This window comes from Myxine glutinosa, chromosome 1 (assembly GCF_964187855.1).
Source record: "Myxine glutinosa chromosome 1, kmMyxGlut1.1, whole genome shotgun sequence".
Taxonomy (NCBI): domain Eukaryota; kingdom Metazoa; phylum Chordata; class Myxini; order Myxiniformes; family Myxinidae; genus Myxine; species Myxine glutinosa.
In genome coordinates, this window is record NC_136261.1 from 120,103,402 (window position 1) to 120,118,901 (window position 15,500).

Below are 15,500 nucleotides of genomic sequence, written 5' to 3' on the forward strand. Positions count from 1 at the left end.
TTAATCGAATAATTAAATAATTAATCGATTAATTGATTAATTAATAAATCAAAAATATCCTTTGCAGCCAAATCACCTGGTCATTGGCATGTCCAAATATCAGCTTCCTAACTCAAAAGGTGCCTGAGTTAATGGTCAGAAGAGAAAGGAAATTTGATTAATTAAATAAGTACTTAATTAATCGCTAATAATTAAATAACTCCTCAATTTATTGATTAATCAAAAAAAAAACTGTTTTTGAAAAAGGACTTGCTCACTATTGTGCCGAAATTTCAGCTTCCTAGCTTAAAGGATGGCTGAGATATCGTCCGGACAAACAAACAAGAAAGCAAGAAAACAAGAAAGAAAACAAGAAAGAAACCAGAGTGAAAACTGAGTACTCTCTTTCAGCGTGCGTCACTGCCGAGCCCCCTTTGGTGCCGGCAATGACGATTTGCAATGCCTGGAGATGGCATAGGAAAGGAGCGGTGTACAACAAACAACCAGAGTGAAAACTGAGTACTCTCTTTCAGCGTGCGTCACTGCCGAGCCCCCTTCGGTGCCCGGCAATGACGATTTGCAATGCCTGGAGATGGCATAGGAAAGGAGCGGTGTACAACATTTAATTATCCGCACTTACGGATCCAAACTTGAGTGCGAAGGTGAAACGGACCTGATTCCGAGTGCATTTATTTCCGTCCCGCGGTTACAGCAAATACCACGGTATTTCGCACCGAGTGACGCTCTTTAAACGTCATCAACAGTTACGGATAGTAGGTTGGCACATCCACATGGCATATTATGCGAGTGAACAATACCGAACGCTATTCTAATACAAGTACAGATACATTCAAAGTACACCGCCCCCATGCCAAATAATTAAATATCCTGCAGCGCGGCATTTCCGGGGCGCCTCCGGCGCCCAGCAATAGCAACACCGCAGTGCAGCTCATCGAGGCTCCTTTGGGAGGGAGAGGTGTACACTAATTCATTGATTAATTGTATTGTGGTGGACACGAAAGCTCACTGGTGTGAGGGCATCATTCCATGCACCAAGTGGGCGGCGGCCACGCCCGAGGGGTAGGCGTGGCCGCGGGATATACACCGGGCGCGCAGCCCGGAGCGCTCCAGTGCGGATGAGTGAGCAATGAATAAAGAGCTCGATGATAACCAAAGCGTTGTGGCCTACCTTTGTTCAACGTGTGTGCTCCCGCACCACATTGGTGACCTCCGACTGGTTCAACCGTAGTTGAACCCCCGAACGCGCAATGGCCATCAACGCGATCAAACTGCCGGAGTTCTGGGAAGCGCAGGCCGACACCTGGTTTCTTCAAGCCGAGGCCCAATTCCAGCTCCGGGGCGTCACAGCGGACGACACGAGGTACGTCTACGTGGTCGCTGCCCTTGGCTCCGGCACGGCCGCGCGCGTCGTGTCCTTCCTCCGGCGCCCGCCGGACGAGGGCAAGTACGCTGCGCTCAAGCAGCTGCTCCTCGATACGTTTGGCCTCCCAGAGGCCGACCGCGCCGACCGTCTTTTGGACCTTCCCGCCCTCGGCGACACACGCCCGTCCGCCCGCATGGATTACATGCTAGCCCTGCTCGGCGACGACCGTGCAGATTTCCTGTTCTGTGCTCTCTTCCTCCGCGCGCTGCCTGTACAGGTGCGGCTCGCGTTGGCCGGGTCGACCATTAGGCATTACGGAACCGCGGGCCCTGGCCAGGGAGGCGGACAAGTACTTCGCAGCCCACGACGCGCGGCCGGCATATAGCACGGCCGTCGTGGATCCCGGCGCCGCGCACGGCGCGGGTGGTTCGGATCCTTCCGAGCACGGCGTAAGTTTGGCGGATCGCCGCGTGGCATGGCGTTCGGTTCCTTCCGAGCGCGGCGTAGGTTTGGCGGATCCGTGCGTGGCCGCCGCCACGCCCCGCCCACCACCGGGCCAGACCTGGTGCCATTTCCATGCCAGGTTCGGCCACAAGGCCAGGTCCTGTCGCCCGCATTGTACTTTTGGCAGGTCGGGAAACGACCAGGCTGGCGCTCGCTTCCTGCCATGAGCGTCGGCCATACTGGCAGCCTGTTGTTCATCATGGACACCTCATCCGGGCGCCGTTACCTGTGTGACACGGGAGCGCAGGTGAGTGTCGTTCCCGCCGGTACGTCCGACAAGCAGTCCGCAGGCCGGGGCCCCGCGCTGCTTGCCGCCAACGGTACGTCCATTCGCACGTACGGAAAACGCTGCCTTTCTCTGCGGTTCGGAGGGCAGGTTTTCCGATGGTCGTTCGTCACTGCCGACGTGCCTATGGCACTGCTCGGCGCGGACTTCCTGTGTGCCAATGGTCTACTGGTGGACGTCAAGCACAGAAGGCTTGTCCAGGCTGAGACGTACAGCTCGCTCGCTTGCGCGCTGCCCGCCTTGTTGAGCAGCTCCCGGAGCGGCTCATCGAGCGGTTCGGTTCCGGCCAGGTTCATCTGTACGCTTCCGGCAGCGAACGAATTCACCCGCCTCCTCGCGGGTTTCCCGGCCCTCACGCGGCCCACCTTCTCGGTGGGGGCCATCAAGCACGGGGTGGAACACCACATCCCCACCGCCAGGCCACCGGTCTACGCCCGGGCACACCGCCTCGAGCCGACAAAGCTCGCCGTAGCTAAAGCGGAGTTCGCTACGCTGGAGCGGCTCGGCATCGTGTGGTGCTTCGAGAGTGCTTGGGCATCTCCGTTTCACATCGTGCCAAAGCCCGGTGGGGGATGGTGACCGTGCGGGGACTACCGGCGCCTCAACGACGCCACCACCCCCGACCGCTACCCCGTCCCCCACATCCAGGACTTCTCCGCCCGGTTGGCGGGCATGTCCTTCTTTTCGAAGGTGGACCTCATACGCGGCTACCATCCGGTCCCCGTCAGGCCGGAGGACATCCCGAAGACGGCGGTCATCACGCCTATTCTAAATCGGGGTACACACCGGGATCATTCATCCCAGCAAGCTGGTACTCAATTTGCCGACCTCGGAAGGATGACAGGCTGGGTCAACCCCCCTGGCGTTAATTCAGCGATCGACCGGGATTCGATCCCAGGATCTGAGGATCCCAAGCCGGCACCCTAACTGCTAAGCCAACACCAGCCAGGAGAGACAAAATAAAATTATATTAAGTACTTACACGGCCCAATTTATTGTAAATTATATGACTATAAAATACTATAGTCTTGATAGAAAGTGATATTTTCAGTAGCTGTGATGTAATGAAAATACTAACTGAAGTTAAAAGTAAAAGTTTATATTTAAACTTACCCAGCGATGCAAGTGCAGTGGGCAGCTTGCACTACTCCGTCACTATTTGTGACTAGCCATTGGCGATGTGAAGGGTCATTAGCCCGCTGTGATGGACGTACATCAGCTTTCAAGATAATCAACCCTGTTGCAGACTTGACATGATGTACTGTCTGCACGAAGCCAGCAGTGAAGTACCGATGGGCCTCCAGTGACTTATAAGCCTTCATCGCTTGATGTGTGTACACGCCTGGATTGGAGCGAACATTAAAGTAACATTTGGGCAAGTCTTTCAGGAAAAGAGTACGAAGTCTAGCCTTTGGTAGGACAGCTATATCCCCTCAACCGCCCCCTCCCCCAAGTACCGGTTTGACAATCTTCTCAACATTACTAGACCTAATCATACTCGCACACAGATCTGCACAGACTCAGTCTGGAATACATTACATGTCACAGGAACAAACTGCACACGTAACATGACAGAAAGTTACACAAAATTAACAAATTAATTTCATTTTTAGATCATGATTTTCTTTTGCCAAGTATGAGCTGAACTACTTAAACTCTTTACAAAGAATGTAAAGGTCTTTGTTGCAATAAATTGAAATATTATTTAGCATATAACACATTCCATACCTGGTGTGCTCGTGAGGTACATGTACACATCCGCGAACTGAACATCCGGCCAGGCCGTCGGGTCGTTGATAAACGCACTTGCCGGTAACCGGTACGGACAAATTGCAAGGCCAATTGCCGATAATTTGGTCTCGTATCTCTCTTTAGCTTCGCTTGGAAGATTGTCAAAATAGTTGTAAGACATGCTGATATAAGTGGCCAGTAGTATGTGACGAAATTCGTAAGTTAAACCGTTGCAACAACACAAAATCTAGCACTTTCCTGCGCAAGTCTGCAAACACAAAGCACACACACTGCAAGCGCGTGGCGTGATTGTTTTCATCGCTCTAGGGCACAAGAGAAACAGGTTGAGATGGTTTGGTCATGTGTTGAGGAAGGATGAAAGTGACTGGTTGAGAAGAGTGATGGAAATGAATGTAGAAGGAAGAAGAGGACGGGGAAGACCGAGAAAGACTTGGCTAAAGATGGTCGAAGAAGAAATGCGGGCAAGGGGGTTAACAAGGAGAGATGCAGAAAATAGGGCAAAATGGAGAAGATTGTCATGGGGACCGCAAGGCTAACCCCCGCTCTAGCAGGGAAAATGGCCTTAAAATGCCTGTTGTTGTTTGTTGCTCTTGGGCACATGACACCGTTAATAAGCGGAAGTGACGTCACTCTGCCCCCACCCATAGTTTGCCACATGGCACATCCCATAAAAAGGGACCTTTTCTATTCCCCTGGCATTTTTCACAAGATACATTTTAAATACAAACAAAATGCTTTTGTTCATCGTACAAGACGATAAAAGACGTACAAGACGATATTTATTCAAGAGGATATTTATTCAAGACGATATTAAACACTTAAAAGGTAAGGAGAAAAATATTCAACCAAGACAGGATTCAAACCTAAAATCCCCAGCTTGGGAGTCTGATGCTTTATCCATTAGGCCATTGAGCCAGCATGTTAGAATATATATATATTTCTATTTTAAAGGTCACTAATACAAAAAAATAATAATCAAGAAATAGGGACAGTTTGGAGAAACTTTTTATCCCATATTTTTTTTTCATTGGCACCGTGGTTTATATTATGGGTGCATATTATGTGCATCCATCTGAGCTATCAATTTAGCAATAAGTTGGAAACTCAGGATTGTTTCTTGATTATTATTTTTTTGTATTAGTGACTGTCCCTATTTACGCGTAAAACGGGGTGAATAGGTACAGCCATAAAAATCCTATTTATTCCTATTTAACCCATATATGGGGTTAATAGGGACTATAAGTTGCTTTTTTTTAAAACAAGAGAACACTTTCAACCCAAATATCAACAAATCAGTATGGTTATCAATTTTCAGCGAAAAGAGTTTCCGAACTTTTTTTCAATTTTGTGTCCCTATTTGCCCCATTTCACAGTAACTCACAATTTTCTCGAAAAATAAGTTGAAATTGACAAAAAGTATTTGGTCTCCACAATTCTTTGTTTCACTGTTAATATTACAGAACTTTTGTTTTTTATTCAGAATTTAATATGTCCTTTTAAATCACAAAATAAAAAGAAATGGCATTGACAAAATTATTGACACCCGAGACTTAATATTTGGTAGCACAGCCTTTGGGTAAAAAAGCTGCAGTCAAGCACTTCCTATAGCCATGAATGAGCTTCTTACACCTCTCTAATGGCAGTTTGGCCCACTCTTCTTGTGAAAACTGCTCAAGTTCTCCCAGATTTGAAGGGTGCCTTCTCCCAACTGCTGTTTTCAGATCTCCACACAGGTGTTCAATGGGATTTAGATCTGGATTCATTTCTAGCCACTTCAGAACAGTCTGTGTATTTGTTTGGGATCATTGTCAGGTCATTGTCAGTCAGAAAGTGTGTTTGGGGTCATTGTCCGATCATTGTCAGTGAGAAAGTGTGTTTGGGGTCATTGTCCTGCTGCAAGACCAATGACCTTCGATGGAGACCCAGCTTTCTGACACTAGGTTGAAAATTGCACTCCAAAATGCCTTGGTTATCTCCTGATTTCATGATGCCATGCGCACATTCAAGGCACCCAGTGCCAGAGGCAGCACAGCAACCCCAAAACATAACTGAACCTCCTCCATGTTTGACTGTGGGGAAGGTGTTCTTTTCTTTGAAGGCTTCATTTTGTTTTCTGTAAACATAGAGATGGTGTGCTTTACCAAAAAGCTCTAATTTGGTCTCATCTGTCCACGGGACATTCTCCTAGAAGGATTTTGGCTTGTTCAGGTGTGTTTTGGAAAACACCAGTCGGGCTTTCGTATGTCTCTCTCTCAGCATTGGGGTCCTCCTGGGTCTTCTACCATAGAACCCCTTTTCATTAACTTGGGGATGGATGGAGTGGAAACTGTCGTACCTTCTGTCTGAAGGTCAGCTTGAATCTGTTTGGCAGTTGATCGAGGTGCTTTCTCCACCATTCAAACAATCCTTCGCTGCAATCTTCGATCAAGTTTTCTCTTGTCGCCATGTCCAGGGAGGTTGGCTACAGTGCCATGGGCCTTAAACTTCCTGATAACATTTCATATGGTGGACACAGGACCATCAAGGTCTCTGGAGATGGATTTATAGCCTTGAGATTGTCCATAATTGGCTACATTCTTGTGTCTGACTTCTTCAGACCATAATTCTATGGTTTTCTTTCTTATCTCCATGCTCATTGCGGAACACACAGTGACACAAAACAGCAGAATGACTCCATTACTCTTTTCAAACTGGTTGAGTGAGTGATTTTTATATTGCAGACACCTGCAACTCACCATAGGTGAGTTCAATTCCAAAGTAAAGGAGAATCACCTCCTTGAAAGCTAATTATGTCTAACAACTTCGATAAGGTGCCAATAATATTGTCCGGGCCATTTTACGATTTATGTGTGGAATAAGCTCAGATTTCGTAATGTTTTCAGCTTTTTTTGTTTTGTTCCACTGCAAACCAAAGAAATATGTATGTGGATACCAAAATATTTATTAATTTCAACATTTTTTTGGAAGAAATGGTGCATTATTTGAAAAAAAGTGCAAGGGTACCAATAGTTTTGGCCACGACTGTATGTATATATATATATATATATATATATATATATATATATATATATATATATATATATATATGTACAGTATATATATCTATATATATATATATATATATATATATATATATCTATATCTATATATATTGTTACGGAAACAGAGAGGGCTTCCCTCGTTGCCCTGCGGAGATCAACCCGCCGTTCCTTCTACTAACCACTCTCCGTTCCTGGTCGTCCCAACGCTCCCTCCCGCCCGCAGCGCCGCCAGGGTATTCGGGCCAGAAAGTCGGACTTCCCGGGACCTGAGTGCAACGCTCGGTCGTGAGACAGGGAAGAGACGGCCGTTCGAGCTACGGTTTTAGGTTACCGAGCGGGTTTAGTAACCCGTAGTTCGAACCATTAACAAACTATACCCGATTATAACGTTGGCCAAATCACGCTATGCTAAATCAATGATAGAAAGGACACGACAACTGGGAAAGATGAAACGACGCAAGGGGGTACAGTTCTCAAGACCTCCGGAGGAGGGTGTAATTACAGTGGTGGAGAAAAGGGGTAGATTACAAGGCAGAGTGAGGTAAAGACACAGAAGAGATGGGCACTTAAATACAGGCTTACTTATCCCAGACAGACCACGGACAAACGGACAAGGCAGACTCACACAGGGATTGATGGCAGGAATGGACAGGTAGGTCGATGGCACAAGGTGCACCTTGGCTCGGGGACAGGATAAAGCACAGTCCAAAGATGCAGGGAGGTCTCACAGCGCTCGGAGGGTACGTCTTTCTTTCTTCAAGCTCAGCGCGCATCTGACGTCACCTCTCTCTCACTGCGCATGCTCAACGGGGAGTGACACGCCCTAGGTTGGTTGGTTCCGCCCCAACTGGGGCCGGTCCGCCGCTTCCATTGGGTGCGGGGGTTACCGGGCTCCGCCCTCGACGAGGAGCCGACAGGGATCCATGTTCTACCCCTGTTGGGTAACCCCGTCGAGCACATGTCCGATGGCGGCTCGTTGGGAAGGCCTGGTGCCCTCCCACCACTCCTACCAACCAAGCCGGAGTGAGGACGCGCACTCCCTGCGCTCGTTGTTTTTGTTGTTGTTGTTGTTGTTGCTGCTGAAGAGAACTGTGAGGAAGAGCTGCGGGGAGGTATTGGGAGGTCCTAAACTTCCTAACGGTGCCATACAATCACATTCTGGTGCAACGAAGGGTCAGAATTAATGGAAACGAATCCTTAACTGACATAGACTAAGAATAACTAGCAAGATGTCCTATAGTTGTCTACATGAGATGCGGTGGACCTGGATGCGACATTTAATGGGGGAAATAGGGGGAGGTCGGGTTTACAGAGTGTTGTTTACAGAAAATGGGACTAGGGAATGGGGGATTGGGGAGAGTTGGAAAGTATTGAGGAAATAGGGGAATATTTACAAGCGGATATGGATGGATGCAAATCCCATATCCGCAACAATATATATATCTATATCTATATATATATACAGACTTGGCATTTAATATGGAATTGTTTTTTTTCTTGACTTGGGTTTACTTCCTTAACTCATTATATCAATCTGGTGAGTTTCTTTTACACTTTGGTGATTTATTTGTTAAAAGAACCATGTAACTGATTGTCTGTCGCAGCAAGAAGTCAACAACAGGATTATATCACAGGTGGCGTGGCAAAATGTACGGACAGGTGCATTTGATGATTGGCTTCACAGTCAGGTATACAAGGGTTGTTGCATTCTGTATTAGTGGAAAACAACTGCTGCACGTCTCCAAAAGTTATTGCCGCTTCCTCTGGAGATGGTCCGTCAACTCGACAATGCTGTTTGTCATGGAGTAGTGGCTTTACGAAATTACGGCATGAAACAGCGTGCTATTGCTCAGCAGTATGGCATCACTTAAGGTCAGGTGTCATAGATCCTGAAACGAAATGCTCAGAGGGGTGTCCCTACTCCAATACCGAGGCCAGGACGTCCCCGCAGAACCACAAGGAGGGATGATCGCCAGCTGCACCGGTTAGTCCGCAATGGCCGTACCAAGTCAGCTAATCGCCTTAGGGCTGAGTGGCAGCAACTGACAAATGTGCCTGTATCCAGAAGGCCAGTCAACCAACGACTGGTTCAAGCAGGCTATCGTGCCAGGCGTCCCCTGAGAAAGCCACGCCTGACCAGACAACACCGCCAGCACCAATTGCAGTGGGCCAGAGAGCACCATCAATGGCAGCCAGGACACTGGAATCACCTGATCTTCAGTGATGAGTCTAGATTTCTGGTCTATCGTCAAGATGGCCACGTCCGAGTGCGCAGACAAGTGCATGAAGCCTACAACAAAGATTGTATAGTGCCAAGAGTCCAAGCTGGAGGTGGTGGGGTGACCGTTTGGGCTGCTTTTCATACAGGGGGCAAAACTGACCTGGTTGTTCTGAATGGAAACCTGAACCAGTTCAAGCACAGGGCCATTCTGGAAGAAACATTGCTTCCATTTGCTCGTGCAGCCTTTCGAGGAAACTTTGTCTTCCAAGATGACAATGCACGGCCTCATCGTGCTCGCATGATCCAACACTTTCTCGCTGACCGTGGTGTAGAGCATATGGAGTGGCCTGCCATGTCCCCGGATATGAATCCGATAGAGAACTTGTGGGCAGAATTAACGCATCAAATCGACCACTTGGACCAGCAGCCGACCTCTGTGCATGAATTGCAGCAGGCTATTGTCACTGCATGGCAAGCGATTCCTGTCCAAACCTTGGCAAATCTCGTGAACAGCATGCCTCAACGTGTACGTGCTCTCCTGAATGCTCGTGGGGGTTACACGAAGTACTGAACTGTAATTTTACTGTCCGTAATCCCAGTCGTAATTTAACTTTTGTTTTTGTGAAAAAAATGTTGGCTAATGTGCAAAATAAAGAGATACTTCTGGAAAACGTACAGAAGTTTAACACAGTACTGTCCATGAATTGAGTTCGATATCAGTTTACATCACTTTCAAGGATCAATTTACTTGTTTCGAAATGTCAAATGTGGTTTTTGTTTCTTTTAAAGGTGACATTAACAAAATCTCGAATAATTTCAACATAATTCCAATGAACTTTTGGTTCTAAGACATCTTGAAAAGGAAGTCCACCCCCACAAAAAAAATATTCCATATTAAATGCCAAGTCTGTATATATATGTGTATGTATATACAGTCACGTGAAAAAGTAAGGACACCCCATGTAAAGTTTTGACTTTTTCAACAAATTTCAACATACAGCTATTTGATCTTCATTTTAACAATATTGATAGATAAAGGTGATATAATATAACAAATATCATGAAACATTTACATTTTGTAGTCCATTGTATAATTTAAATAAACATAAATGCAAATTTCGCATGTGGAAAAAGTAAGTACACCCTTGCTCTAATAGGTGGTATTGCCCCCTTTGGCAGAAACAACCTCAAGTAGGCGTTTCTTATAATGTCTACCAGTCTCTGACATCGACAGGGAGAAATTTTTGCCCACTCCTCCATGCAGAATTCCTTCAGCTCTGCGATGTTTGAGGGGTTTCTTGCATGCACAGCTCGTTTCAAATCCCCCCACAACATCTCGATGGGATTTAGATCCGGGCTTTGACTTGGCCATTCCAGAACCCTCCATTTCTTTCTTTTCAGCATTCCTTGGTGGATTTACTGATATGTTTAGGGTCATTGTCATGTTGCAAGGTCCACCTTCAGTTGAGCTTCAGCTTTCCGACAGATGGCCTCACATTATCTTCAAGCACCCTCTGGTACAATGAAGAATTCATCGTGGATTATATGATGGTGAGCTTCCCAGGCCCTGATGCAGCAAAGCTGCCCCAAACCATAATATTTCCACCAGCATGCTTTACAGTTGGTATCAGGTTCTTGTGGTCAAATGCTGTCTTTGGTTTTCGTCAAACATGTCTTCTGGTACTGTGGCCAAATAGCTCTACCTTTGACTTATCTGTCCAGAGCACATTGTTCCAGAAGTGCTAGTCTTTGCCTAGGTGTTCATTGGCAAACTTTAGTCTTGCCCTGATGCTCTTTCTGGACAGCAAAGGTTTCCTCCTGGCACACCTCCCATGTAGATCTAATTTGTGCAGCCTCTTTCTCATGGTAGACTCGTGCACTTTGACATCAACAGTGGCAAGAACTATCTGTCGGTCCCGTGATGACATTCTGGGGTTCTTAGACTTCTTTCAGCATATTGCGGTCTGCTCTCGGGCTGAACTTGCTGGGGCGGCCTGGCCTGAACAAGTTGGTAGTTGTTTGGAATCTTCTCCACTTGTAGATGATCTTCCGGACAGTCGAATGATTGATTTCAAATTGTTTGGAGATCTTTTAAAATCCCTTCCCAGACTCGTAGGCATCTATAACCTTCTTTCTGAAGGTCTCAGAGAGCTCTTTTGATTTAGGCATGGTGACGCCGCATACTTCAACAACAAAGAGCAAACCAAACTAAATGTCTGAGGTTTAAATTAGACAGGTTCCTCCAAGATCCTCTCTAACGATGTTCTAATCATTTGCACCTGAGCTGGTGCACCTGATTCTAATTTTAGGTATTTGATGTAGTGATAAATGTATGGGTGTACTTACTTTTTCCACATGCGAAATTTGCATTTATGTTTATTTAAATTATACAATGGACTACAAAATGTAAATGTTTCATGATATTTGTTATATTACATCACCTTTATCTATCAATATTGTTGAAATGAAGATCAAATAGCTCTATGTTGAAATATGTTGTAAACGTCAAAACTTTACATGGGGTGGACTTACTTTTTCACGTGACTGTATATATATATATATATATATATATATATATATATATATATATATATATATATATATATATATATATATATATATATATATACAGTGAAACCTTGACTTACGAGTTTAATTCGTTCTGTGACCGAGCTCGTAACTCAATTTGCTCGTTTTTCAAATTAAATTTCCCCATTAAAATGAATTGAAATGCTATTAATCCGTTCCAGCCCGCCAAAAACCACACCAATTAAAAAAATATATATATATATATAAAAATATCTCGCGCTTTATATTTCACCTGTATGCAGCATACAAGTTGGCAGGATGGCCTGGACTGGAGGTTCGCACACTTGACTCTAAACTGTCCAGGCTGGGTTTGAATCCCGACCCAGCTATAACCTGTCATGTCGGTGTTTCACAGGCAGGGTGATTCATCAATGTGTGTACCGCTAAACTGGGCACCCCGTTTGCGTCCCATTAGTTGTTGGATGTTAAGGATCTCACCGTGTCTTCCACAAAGAGAAGGCGAGCTATCGCCGGCACTCTGAACAAGTTGTGGCCTGGCATGCTCTTCTCCTCTGCCGTTATATACGTCCTCCTCGGCATCTTTTTCCAGAAGAGCCCTGTCTCGTCACAGTTGAAGATTTGCTGGGGGATGTATCCTTCGGCTTCTATCAGTTCGGCAAAAGTTATAATAAAATCTTCAGCTGCCTTCACATCCGAGCTTGCTGCCTCACCATGCCTGACGACGGAGTGAATGCCGGTCCTCTTCTTAAAATTATCAAACCATCCCCGACTGGGTTTGAATGACTCTTCCGATGCCTCGTCCGTTGATGTTCCCGCCGTCTGCTGCACCAAATCCCCGTAAATGTCTCGTGCCTTCTCACAGATGATGCTCTCGGTCACGGTATCTCCTGCGAGCTGCTTCTCCGTCAACCACACAAACAACAACTTCTCCATCTCTTCATGGACAGAGGTCCGGAGCTTTGAAATAATCTTAACGCCCTTGGCTGGCGTTATAGCCTTTATCGACTCCTTCTGCTTCAAAATCGTACATATCATAGAAGTACTACGATCGTACTGCCTCGCCAAGTCGACAACACGCACACCTCGCTCATGTTTTTCGACGATTGCGTGTTTTATATCCAAGCACATCATCCTCTTCTTCTTCTCAGCACTGCCCTTGGCACTCAACTTCTTAGGACCCATGGTTAAAACTAAGAAATTTTCCAAAATAACAAAAATGCGAAAACAAAGTAGCAGCGATAAACGGCAGAGATGCTTGCACGGCAAGATAACCACGTGACCTGAACGCTCATTGGGCCACCTAGTGGCGGGTGGCCTAAACTCGTAACTCAGATCTCGGCTCGCATCACAATGCAAAAAACGCCCGAGCGACGGCTCGTATCTCGGAAAACTCGTAAGTTGGTGCACTCATAAGTCAAGGTTTCACTGTATGTATATATATATATATATATATAATGTATATATGTATATGTATATATATATATATATGTATATATATATATATATATATATATATATATATATATATATATACATATGTATATATATATGTATGTATATATATATGTATATGTATATACATATATATATATATATATATATATATGTATATATATATGTATATATATATATTGTAACGGTTTTGAGAAGTGTAACGAATTTGAGAAGTGTAACGGTTTTTTGAGAAGTGTAACAATTTTGGAGGAAGTGTAACGAATGTGAAAAGTCTGGTTTTGTTATGTGTAACACCCTCGTAATGTAAATAATGGTCGCAGCCGTCCTCCTAGTTAATTACATGAAACTTACACACAGGCCACGATATATCTTTTTAAATAGTGTATTTCCTTATTCTATGTAGGTTAAATATGTGTTTCCCACTAGATTGACTCTGCATTGTATCAGACGAAATAAGCGTAGGCCCTTCCAATTTCCCCAATCATCTCCGCTCTCCAAAGTTCCTTTCAAAAGCGGTGCGAGTGGTGTTCAATCTCGCAAGCCGCCATTGCCCATGTGCTAATCTCGGAGAAGAGGGGGGTAGGAGCCGCCAACTCACAGGCGTGGCACGTCGTCATGATCGAAGGAGGAATCGGACAGCCCTAACAGCCAACCAGCACCGCGGTTAGCGACCCGGTAGGCGTGCCCTCGCAGCCGGCGGCTTGATTCCGCCCTGAGTGATAAAAGCGAGTGGAAGGGACTGCTTCAGCAGATGAGCGAAGAGGCGACATACGAGAGGAGCTGTGAGCTGAGCTGTGAGCGGTGAGATGCGAGACGCTCCAAGCCAAAGAGGAGAGGTACTCGGAGAGGAAACCAGCTTTGGAGAGACGCGCTGAAAGGAGGGAGACGGCTCCACCAGAAGGAGAGGAGCAGGTGTGACCGAGCCAGCGCGTGACGTCTACAGCATCGGCAGCGGATACGCGACGGAGGGTTTTCCCGCCAAAAACGCGAGGAATTGAGAGCTGCTGCCTCCGACCCTGCCTCCCTCTCCAGCAATCCACCTCCAGCCATACCTGCCTGCAATATCCCCCGTGTAAGTGTGAACGTCGTCTGTCCTAATCGTTGTCCTGGGGTTAAGTAAAATGAATAGTATAAGTTAACGATTCCCTGTGTGACTGCTTCTTCCATCCATTGCTTGTGTGTGTATAATAAATCTGTTCTTCCTCCGTACTCTGTCTTTTTCTCTTTTCCTTCTCTTTCGGTCGCTTTAGAGGTTTCCCGATTGAATATCTGCGGTGCGATCTGGTCAACGTCGGGTGGAATCGGGCCAATTGGGGATCCTGTAACGGTCGCGGTTGGACTATCCGCTCGGCCCATCATAACATCTAAACCGCAACTGTAACAATTGGTGTCTGGGAGTGGGATTCGAGGCCCGAACCAAATTTTTAAAAGGTGTAGAAAAAATAAAAAAGTAAAAATTTGGTCAAAATTACGAGCTGCCGAAATTTTGTTGTTTTATAAAACCCGAATTTTGAGATCGCGCCATGGACAATCAAGGCGATCGGATGTCGGTGGGGGAGATAGACGGGTTAAGGGTAACCCAGGACTTCGGGGAAGAAAGGGAAAAGGAGAGCAATGAGGTGGTTGAGGGTGTATCAGGTGCACAAAATGGCGGCCTCGCGCACATGCTTATTGTGGCGCCAAATTTAGCCACGCCCGTGACCGTAGCAGCGCCGCCGATGGATTGGGGCCTTTTTATGATCCAAATGAAGGCCCTTATGGATGCTCAGAGTGAGCAAATGAAGGCTCAGAGTGAGCAAATGGGGGGCGAAATGGGGGGCAGAATGGGAGAAATGGGGGAACGGCTAGAAGCTAAATTTGAGGGGTTAGACAAGAAATTTGGGAAGTTAGACAATAATTTTGAGGAGTTAGACAAGAAATTTGGGAAGTTAGGCAATAATTTTGAGGGGTTAGACAACGGGATAAAAGAGGTGAAAAATGGGTTAATGGGGTTAGAAAATAGGATGGAGGACAAATTGCAGGAAATAGGGGAACAATCTGCCAGGGAAATCAAACGAATGGGGAACCAGATAGAGGAGGTGCAAATCGGGTTAGAAAGTAAACTGGATGCTCAGAGGGATGAATTGGGACAGATGAGGGTGGCATCTACAAAGGAGATGGAGGAGATACGACGAGGTGTAAGTGAGGAGGTTTCGGGGCTACGCGAGGAGGTAAAGCGAGGTGAGAAGCGTATGGAGAAAGAGGTGAGAAATAATACGGCGAGGTTACAAGGGGGAATAGAAGATCTGACGGAGGAGGTGGAACAGCTGACAGAGGGACAGACGGAGT